Here is an 11,725-nt window from a genome sequence, read left to right on the forward strand (position 1 = left end):
AAATCCGAACAGTCAGATCTGCTCTGAAAATAGTGTAGGTAAGTACTTCGCTTCAGGGAGAATGAAAAAGAGGAAGAGACAGATCAGGAGGAAATGTCACAGTGTTTTAATAGGGACTAACTATATATAATGTATCCTCTCAAAGGGAAATGTTAAACTTAGATGTGCAGGGGGTTTATGAAGAAAATTGGATGCAAAAATCAACAATATTTGAGAAGGAAAATGGAAGACATGAATTATTTGGAAAACCATTAATATTTTCTTCAGCTCTTAGAGTTTCCATCAGTTCAATATTAATTTCTATAAGGTATTGGGATTCTAATGATTATTTCCTATTGAATTATTTACCTAATAAATTTGAGTTAGAAACCCAAAAACTGACAAAGATTGATAATTTTGAGATAACTGCAAAGTATCAGGGCAATAGATCCTAATAACATATTTTGTGGGGAAGAAAGACAAAGCACAATGGTTTGAAGTGAGAATATATTGATGTGTGTATTAGTCAAAATTTTCTAAAGGAAGATAATCCCATATATATGAGATTGGAATTTTCAACAGGATGTGGTCTGGTCCAAATTGGCTGTATCATACTGGAAAGAATATATAATTGTGTACTTTGCAATTCATTTTCTTGAGAGAAAATTGGGCTAATCTTAGGCAATATCTTTAATCAGAGTGTGGTGTCATTGAAACAAGGGAGTATCTAGGGTTTTAGGCAATGAGTGGTTTACAAAAGAGGAGTTGATTACTGTAACATGAAAAGTTAATAAAAGACAATTGTTCAACACATTCTCTAAGATGGAAGAAAATACAACAATGATTTTTATATGTGAAATATCATTAGTAATGAATGAAATGATTTAATTTTCAAGTCAGTTAAAAGTGAGATGAAGGCTATGCATGATGGAACAAGTCTTCATTGCAGCACTCAGGAAGCAGAGGAAGTTGGATCTCAATTAATTTGAGGCTAGCTGATTTAAATAACAAGTCAGGACAGCCAGAGATATATAATAGCCTGAACTCTCTCAAAACAAAACAAAACAAAAAAAACAAAAAGACAAGATAAATATTATTGAATTATTGGAGAGTACGTAGATCACAGCAGAGACATTTTCATTCTTCAGCTATACCTGCAAGGAAAGAATTTTCAAATGTTAAAACATTCTGGCTTATGTTTAACCAAAGTTCAAGAATGCAAAATGATGACTGGACTTTACCTCTGGCTTTGTTGCTATTAAGATTTGCCATTGTTTATATGCTTGTTTGCTTTGCTCTTTAATTTCTAAAAATTCCAAACTTCTGAGAACACTTCACCATGTCCCAATATTGCTTCTCTAGGCTTTGGGAAATGGCCATATTTGATTGCATATTTCACTTTGATAAAACTGTTGGATAGATAAAAAGATAATGTTGATTGATACCAAACACTTTAAATTGAATACATTTAGGTTCTATAAATATCTTACCTAACACACATAGGAGAAGATTCAAATTATACTAACGCATCATCAATTTTCCTGATATACTATCTGCATTAGGAATTGAAATCTCCTTTTTTAAAATTTTTCATTCAAAGATGCTTAACAACATGTATCACATTAGATATTGTGCTACATGTTGAGGACAAAAACATCCTTCCCCACAGGATTTACAATCTTTTGAGAGAGATAAAAAAACTTTAGTAAGATATGTAGAAAAACAATAAAACCAAGGTCTATGGTGCCAAACTTTCTTATATAAAGTATTAAATGCAATGTTTGTGAATATTTACTTATCTGTCAAAGCTCAAAGTAGTCCAGATTTGCAAGATCATTAAGTTCTTTGGAGACTATCCTCCTGAGTAGAATGAAGAGGGCTGCGACTGAGTAACAAGATCTCTTTTGAATTTCATCAGAATATTCCATTTAAGAATTAGGTTTGAAAAAGGAAACTAATTCATTTTGAATTTAATCATTTCATCTTTTTGGAATTTAACGATGTGCCAATGTAAAGAATCAAAGGTAAAGGAGCAGGCAGTAGGGTAGAACAGAGTAATAATGGGAAAAAAAACAAAAAAAGAAGAGCCCCAACATGGATTTCATAAATACAAATTGGACCACTCTTACCTATTTGAATGGAACCATCCACTTGGAATATAAATTATTCAAGTAATCACATTTAAGCCAAGGGTAATTATTAATAGCCCAGCTGAAAAGTGTTTGCCTCTGAGTCCTTCAAATGTTATAATACCATATTCCCTAAGATACATTCCATATACAATGGATGCTTAAAAGAAGGGTGATTAAAATTATAACTTCATCAACCATATCTACTAGTAAGAACATTTAGCATTGGAATTTAATTAACTAAATGTCTTTCTGAAATTCATTGAGCAATTTTTGGTTTATTGAAAACTCACATGTAGATTATTCCCAATGAGCCTCTTTTTAGAGAAAATGGTCAATTTCCATTTTTATTAAATCAGTTGGGTAGTCAATTAAATTGCAATTTTATCTCTGTGCAACTACTATTCTTACAAAAACTAATAATATTTAATTTGAATTGTATTGAATAATGATTTAATCTTAAGTATGACTTTCTAGTTTTCAGAGAAACACAAATCATACACATCAACATTAATTATGTATAATTGCATATTTTTTCACTCATAAAACTGCTTCAAATGTTACAAATGGTTTGGGAAATGTGAAACAAACCAAAACTAGGTAACAATTCTGCTTGCAGAGCAAATATGCAGGCTGGTACTGTTACATTTTTTGCTTTAGATGCAGAAGTAATTCACTATGAGCCCAAAGCCTAAATATTTGTTTTCTTTTTACTATGTGTAGATTCATGTACCTCTAAAAGATTTTTAGCTCTACTACACAGTATTAATGACAATAGATTTTTTTTGAAAATAATATTTATGAAGATAAGACCAAGTAAGAAAATAAACCATTTACATAGGCTCTCATTCAGAAAGGACTATATTTTGTAAACAGAAGATAGTTTGAGCAACAAAATTAATAGATTAGAAATAAACAACAAGTCTCTTTCTTCTTGGTATTATATAACATAAAAAGCAAGAAACAGTGAGGCGTATGAAGGAAAGAAGACATTGAAGTTGATTATTGGGCAGAAAGATACCTGGAGAGAGTCAGAGATACTTGACATTGGAAGAGAGGGTTGGAAAGGAGGTTAAGTCTTGATTCCACTATGGGTCCAGTGAATATGGCAGAAGAGGAAAGAAATATAAGGGAAAATTTGAAGAGATGGTATGGAGAAAATTCTTGTATAATTAGATTCAGAACAGAAGTATTATAAACTTAGATGATCTGGGAGCTACATAGTGTGTGACTGCATTTGTCAATGTAAAAGTATAGTGCTTTAAAACAAAGAAATCATCTTGATAATGTCATTACTGCTCTAGGAAGCAGGTTCCCAGATGTTGTTTTTTCCTTGAAACACCACAACTGACATTGTGTCACAATCAGCATCTACCCTGTCTTACAGTTACTATTACTGTGATGAAACACCTTGACCAAAAGCACCTTGGGCTAGGAAATGGTTTACATTGCTCATAGTTCCATATAACAGCTCATCATCAAAATCAATGAGGGCAGGAACAGAGAAACAGGGCAGGATGTTGGAGGCAAGAGCTGATGGAGGGGTTCTGTTTACTGACTGCTTACCCAGACTTCTTCAGCCTGCTTTTGTTATCATCCAGGACCATCAGCTCAGGGATGGTACCACACACAATAGGCTGGGCCCTATCCCATTAAACACAAATTAAGAAAATTCCTCACAGGCTTTCTTATAGCCCTGTCTTAAAGAATCATAGTTTCCTAAATGGGGTTTCCTTTTCTTAGGTGACACTAGATTGTATTGAGGTGACATAAACTAGCCAGTACAGCTGAGTCCTAGTCAACTTGACATAAATACATCATTTTCAATTAAAATATTTTCTTTCTCATTTATCCCCAAGATGGCATATTAATCTAAATATCACAATATAGAACATAAATAACTATAAAAGTCACATAGTCTTTACAAATTGAAGCACATTAAAATTTCAATCTTTTTAAAATATCCAATTTCTTTATAAATCCAAAATTTCTTATTAAAGTTCAAATATCTCAACTGTGGGGTCCTTTAAAATCAAAATTAAGTTAAACAATTTCCTACTTCAAGGGCAAAGTACCAGGTCACAGTCATAATCAGATCAAGACAAAAATAGACTTCAACAGTGTGGAAGAATGTAATGTGCTACCATGGAATTCCATTGGAGCATGGATATTGAAAAATATAGGCAGTTGGATTTAGGTCAAGATAGTCAGTGAAATGAGTTTCCTTTGGTTTTAAGAGTGAATGCCTAAATGACTCTCTATAAATGGTTAGGAGGTTAAACAAGCTAAAATTTTAATGCAGACATTAGAATATTCTACTAGTTGGGCTCACTCTTCCATGTATAATTTGTTGTCATACTCTTCATGTAGGCATGGTGTGGATAAAACTCAAACATATGGTGAGAAATTGATGTAATTCTGATATAGAGTAAATTGTAGACAAAACAATTTTGGTTCTATACTAGTTTGAATTAAGCATCAGGAAAACTGATAGGGCTTTTCGCCATATCTGGCCCAAAATACTCTCTCTTTCACTTTCTCAAGTAAGGTTCCTATTCTTCTATTTAATATTTTGAATACTCTAACTTTTTGTTTACGAGTTCACTCTTTCTCTCTTTATTAGTTTTTTGAGTCATATTGTAAATTTGGTTTATGTTATTTCTGCTTTAAATATCTCAAGAAATTGCAAATGATCCTCTTAATAGAATTAAAATTCATCAGAATTCACATGGAAACATAAAATACTCTGAAGAGCCTAAAATACTGAAGCAGAAAGGGATATGATGATGGTAACAAAACACAATTGCAAATAGTATACAAGAAGAACAGTAATTAAAACAGCATGACACTGATATAAAAACAGACACAGAAAAATAGATATGATAGGATCCACAAATAAATTACAGCTACAGTAAGTCTTATGCTTCTCAACAAATGTGCAATATTTATACTGAGAGACCTTTGTCTCTCACAGAGAAAATAAAGTTATCTGAACAGTTAAAGAGAATTATGTAAGAGAAGACCTCAAATATGAAATTTCGAGAAGAAAACTAAAGAAAATTATTTCAAGATACTTAAAAGCAATGTCTTTTTGTTTGGAATCCAATATTGCAGGAAATAATAACAATTACTGACAATTAGGATTACATGAAACTCAAAACTGCACACAAAGAAGAAAAAAAAAAACCAAAGAACAGACACAACCCTCCCCTCCCCACCAAGTTAGCCCCTTTAGTCTGCAGGGTCCTTCGACCTCCAAGAGTCCTGTCTCTGTGCTGAGTACAATCTTTCAGACCTGTGATTGAGTGCCATCCCTGGGCGGGGCTGAACATCTGGGAAAGGAGCACTGCGCCCCTTCAGCTCTGGCTGCAGGGGCTTCTATGTTCCACACATCCCTGCCCCCCCAGCCTGCCCTATTGTCTGTGAGGTCCTAGGCCCAGGAATAGTTCCTGATCCTACACTGAGGCTACCCACACAGAGGGGTGACTGTGCACTCCGCTGGCCGGAGGGGAGTGCACGGCACCTCAAATTCCTGCTGCAGGGGCTTCTTGGCACCTCGAATTCCTGCTGCAGGGGCTTCTTGGCTCCACACAACCCTCCCCTCCCCCTAAGTCACCCCTTTTGTCTGCCGGGTCCTTCGACCTCCAAGAGTCCTGTCCCTATGCTGAGGACAACCTTCAGATCGGTGAGTGGGTGCCATCCCAGGGCAAGGCTGAATGTCCGGGAAAGGAGCACTAGGTTCTTCAGCTCCTGCTGCAGGTGCTTCTTTGTTCCACACATCCCTGCCCACTCCCCCCCCCAAGCCTGCCCTATTGGCTGCGAAGTCCTTGGCCAGGAACAGTGCCTACTCCTGCACTGAGGCTATCCATCCAAAGGGGATCAGTTCTTGCTCCTGCACTGAGGAGATCCACCCAGAGTCCGTCACAGCATAAGATTGGACCAAGACCACCAAGACTCTCTGGACTGCATTGAAGGAGAGGATGGGCAGGCGGCATGTAAGAATTCCTCGAACAACCTGAAAGGCCACATGACAACACCAGATTCCAGGGATCACGCAACAAGAAGACTTGAACACCCTATTCCAGAAGAAGTAGAAGAAATCGACTTTTAACGTAACATTATGAAAATGATAGAGAACCTTAAACAGGATGTGAAAAACTGCTGTAAAGAAGTGGAGAAGACAAACAAAAAGGTAGACAGAAATGAATAAATCTCTCAAAGATACCCAAGAAAACCACTATAAAGCAATCAACAGGTAAGGGAAACAGTTTAAGACTTTAAAAACGAAATGGAGGTAATGAAGAAACACAAACCAAGGGAAGGCCTGGATATGTAAAATCTATGTAATTGATCAGGAACTAAAGAGACAAGCATAACCAACAGAATACAAGAGATAGAAGAAACAATCTCACAGACACCAAAGATACTATAAGAAAATAAACTCATTGATTAAAGGAAAATAACAAATCCAACAAATTCCTTAAGACAAAATACCCAGGAAATCTGAGACCACCATGAAAAGACCAAGCCTAAGAATAATAGGGATAGAAGAAGGAGAAGAATTACATCTCAAAGGCCCAGAAAATATATTCAAACAAAATTATAGAAGAAAACTTTCCCAACCTAAAGAAGAATATTCCTATGAAGGTACAAGAAGCATATAGAACACCAAATAGACTGGATTAAAAAAAAAATCCCTGCACCATATAACAATAAAACACAAACATACAGAATGAAGAATGAATAATAAGAGCTGCAAGGGAAAAAGGTCAAGTAACATAAAAGGGAACCTATCAGAATTAAACCTGACTTCTCAATGGAAACTGTAGTGATGAGGCAAGCAGGTCTGCTTTTCGTCACGCCCCTCTTATGCATGGCTAGCATTACCCCAAAATAACAACACATAAATTGTATTCATTTAAAACATTGCCTGGCCCATTAGCTCTAGCCTCTTATTGGCTAACTCTCACATCTTGCTTAACCCATTTCTATTAATGTGTATCACCACTTGACTGGGGCTTACCAGCATGAGTCTAACCATCGTCCTTCTTGGGTAGGAGAAGCATGACATTTGCCTGACTCTGCTTCTTTCTCCCAGCATTCTGTTCAGTCTGCTCCGCCACCATAATTTTCTGCTCTATTAAAGGCCAAGGCAGTTTTCTTATTAACGAATGAAACAACAGATAGATAGAAGACCCCCCTATATTATTTCCCCTTTTTTGGTTTAAACAAAAAAGAATGGCTTTTAATTTTAACATAGTAAAATAATAAAACAGTTATCAAGCAAGAACTACAGTTACAATATTTATATCTATTTATCTTTTATCATAACAAAGGAAACTATAACTTTATCTATATATTCTTCAACTCCATCAAAGACTCCAGAAGGATATAATATTATCTAAGTAAACAAGAAATAAGAAATTTCCAAAATTCTTGAAAAGAGAGAGACATCTCGCTGCTGCTTGGATAGTCATCCAAAGTTCCTCTGTACCATTGGGGCAATCCATCTTTAGGCCCATAGGCCCATAGTATTCAGCAGATATTTCCATGAAGCAGGAAATTTTAAAGGCAGTGTCAGTCATTATGTGCTGTGTCCTGCAGAATGTTTTGCAGACTTTTCATGAATCAGTAACCCGAAGGATCATCTCATCTTTAGGCAAGTTTAGCAGTCCTCTCTCTGTGGGATCTTTGTGTCCAGTTTATGCAACAGTTAGGCAAGAACAGTTCCATAGGAGCCTCTTAGATGCCATCATCCTCTTGAAGAAGATTGGTGCTGCTAGGAGCAGACGTGTCTCATTGTAATGAAAGCCTTAAGTTATTGAAACATTAAATGCCATATTTTGTACTCTTCGAAAGAAATGAAGAATGTCTATCTATCTGAAAAATATCTCTATATATCTAGGAAATATAAATAACATGACTACAAACTTGACTATTATTGATGATTATCCATTAATAACCTATATTTTCTAATTATGTATTATATTTTAAAAATGAGCTACATAATCATAATACCTTAATCAATGAGCAGAAATATATATATATATAAATATATATATATATATATTACATATGACAAAATTGATCTTAAATTTAATATATTAAAGCAAAATCTATATCAATGTAAATTATTCATATCTATAAAAGACCCTCCTACATCAGGAAACCATGAAAGCCAGAAGGTCTTGGATAGAGTGCTGCAGACACTAAGAGACCAAAGATGCAAGCCTAGACTACTATATCCTACAAAGTTCGCATTTACCATCGAGGAGAAAACAAGATATTCCAGACAAAAACAGATTTAAACAACACTTAGCCACAAACGCAGCCTTACAGAAAATATTAGAAGGAAACAACGAACCAAGGAAGCCAAAAACACCCATAATAACACAATAACTGATGGAGCATGTGATCAAACTGGACTCTGAATGTGGCTGACATGAGGGATGACTGAGAAGCCAAGGACAATGGCACTGTGTTGTGATTCTACTGTATGTACTGGCTTTGTGGGAACCTAGTCTGTTTGGATCCTCACCTTCCTGGACCTGGATGGAGTAGGGAGGTCCTTGGACTTCCTGCAGGGCAGGGAACCCTGACTGCTCCTTGGACTGGAAAGGGAGGGGGGACTTAAGGGAGGGGGAGGGAAATGGGAGGAGGCGGAAATTTTTAATAAATAAATAAATAAATAAATAAATAAAGAAGAGAACAGATAAAGACTTCAAATACAGGAAATCTTGGGTAACTATGCAATGGGAAAGTAATATGTACAGTAAATAAAGGAATCAGAAACTGAAAACAATAAAAGAAACTATTCATTCAATAGCAATGAACAAATGAGTTGAACAACAAATTCTCTAAAGAAGTATAGGCCCAGAGAGATTGTTCAGGACTAAAAGGGATATGTTTATACATGCATATAAACTCAATATTTCTGAGGCTAAACAGTCAAGAATTCTGGGCTAATCTGGGTCCAAAGCAAATTCCAAAACTAGCCTTGGCTATGCCTTAATAGATAGAATGAATGGATGGAAAGCAATAATTGTAATATTGTAGTATCTAATTTGATGTGAAATTTCCCTTTATTTTTTCATGCAGTGAAGGATGTAGTTACTAACCCCATATCTTTATTGTAGTTATTTACGCAGAAGAGACAGGCATATGCAAAGGTGAAATTTGTTAAGGTATATGCAGAAGAAGTAACCATAAGGTCAAATAAACAGTCTTTGATCACACAGTTCTTTCAAAGCTTAGAAAAAAACAATCCTGATAGGACATCAATTTTTTAACTTCAAAACAAGCATATAATATACTTACATGTTGTAATCCACAAATTTTCTGTACTTCATCACAATAATCCCAGAAAACGGATACAATAGTGACTTCAATTGTTTTGGGAGGAATAAAGTAACAATAGTATAACTTTTTATGGTAGTCAAAATATTTTGAAATTTACCTTGAACTTTATTTGGCTAAGACAAAATGTTATGTGGTATACGGAGTTTCTTCTGTTTGTGTGTGCTTTCATTGGATATCAATAAAGAAACTGCCTTGACCTAGATGATAGGCAAACTTAGGTAGGTGGAGTGAACTTTGGGTGACTATACAGGCAGCAAGATTTCTCTGTCATTTATAGACTTTTGGAAGTTGCTTACTTCTCGTTTACTTAGGTAAATTATATCCTTCTGGAATCTTTGATGGAGTTTGAAGATTATATAGCTAGTTAAAGTTATAGTTTTCCTCTGTTATGTCAAAAGATAAAATTAGATATAAATATTGCAATTGTAATTCTTGCTTGATATCTGTTTTGTTATATGTAATTTTACTATGTTAAAGTTAAGCCTTCCTTTTTATTTAAACAGAAAAGGGGAGGTTATTTGGGAGTCCCCTCTGTATGCTGTGATTACCATTAATGAATAAAAAAATACTGACTTGGACCTATAGCAAGGCAGAACTTAGGTAAGCACGGAAACTAGGCTAAATGCTGGAGAAAGAAGGGTAGAGTCAGAGAGGGGCCATGGGCTGCTGCCAGAGTCAGACATGATAAATCTTTGCTGGTAAGCCACTGTCTTGTGATTATACACTGATTAATGGAGATGATTAAATTATATGTAAGAGTTAGCAAATAAGAAATTAGAGATAGTGGAAGGGTTTCCTTCTGTTTGTGTTTCTTTCATTGGATAATGAAGAAGAAAGAAATTGACTTGGCCTAGTTGATAGAAAAGAACTTAGGTAGGTGGAGTAGACAGAACTGATGCCTGGGAAAAAGGGCAGAGTAGCAGATGCAGTGGATCTCCTGCCTGAGATGGATGCAGGTTAGAAATCTTTCAGTAAGCCACAGTCACATATGATACACAGATTAATAGAAATTGAATAAATTAAGATGTAAGAATTAGCCAATAAGAAGTTAAAGCTAATGGGTCAGGCAGTATTTAAATGAATACAGTTTCTGTGTGGTTATTTTAGGTGTAAGTAGCCAGGTAGCATGGACAACAAGCAGCCCGCTCTTCCTGTTACAGATATGTGATAAAATTTCTTGGACCTTGATTGGAATATAGACACATATAGATATATATGTGTATGTATACCATATAGTACACAGGAAGGCACTCTGCCTATACAAAGAAGGAAATATAAGCACCAATCCAACCACACATCTTTTGATCTACAATGGTATCCCTGCCTCAAAGATAAGCTGGAACAATGGTGGTACAAAGTTTGTGTGAGTAGCCAACCAGAAACTCTTACTCCACAAGGTGAAACCCATACCAAACCACTGCTTCGGTAACCAAGTACATGAGACTAGATGGCCCAGGGGACCAAGGATAAAACCAAATAATACTGTTTGTTGTTCTTTTTAAAAGAAATGTAGTAGGAAATAACTGACTCTAATGACATTCTGCTATACTCACAGAGTAAGGCCTAATCATCATCAGAGAAGTTTGTCTTGCAGCAGAAAGGAAAACAATACAGATACATACATCCGGGTATGATGTAGCAAGTGAGAGACTGATGTCTCTATCAAATCCCATCAGATCTAAGAGACCACATTGAAGGAGAGCAGAAAGAGTGTAAGAACCAGAGGGATTGAGGGCACTTAAAAATTAAGGCCCTTCTTTTTTATTGATTTTAGTGAGCTCTAAATTTTTCTCTGCTCTTTTCCCTGATTCTGCCTCCCCTTCAACCCTCTCCCATGGTCCCCATACTCCCAATTTACTCAGGAGATCTTGTCTTTTTCTACTTCCCATGTAGGTTAGATCCATGCATGTCTCTCATAGGGTCCTCCTTGTTGTCTAGGTTCTCTAGGATTGTGATTTGTTTGTAGTTTTCTTTACTTTATGCTTGAAAACCACTTAATGAGTGAGTACATATGATAATTGTCTGTTCTGGGTCTGGGTAACTGAAGAAGGATGCCTTACAAATTCTGAAACTACTTAGAATTGAGGAATTAGATGTTTATTTACTTAGGGGTAGACTCATAAATCAAAATTCCTCTGCTTGAACAGAGATCAGAAACTGAAATCCACAACAGGAACAGAGAGGTCAGGAAAGAGGCTGGACCCAGGCTCTACATAAGCATATATAGTATAAGAGTCCACACCCCAGTGGGAGGGTAA

This window comes from Arvicola amphibius, chromosome X (assembly GCF_903992535.2).
Source record: "Arvicola amphibius chromosome X, mArvAmp1.2, whole genome shotgun sequence".
Taxonomy (NCBI): domain Eukaryota; kingdom Metazoa; phylum Chordata; class Mammalia; order Rodentia; family Cricetidae; genus Arvicola; species Arvicola amphibius.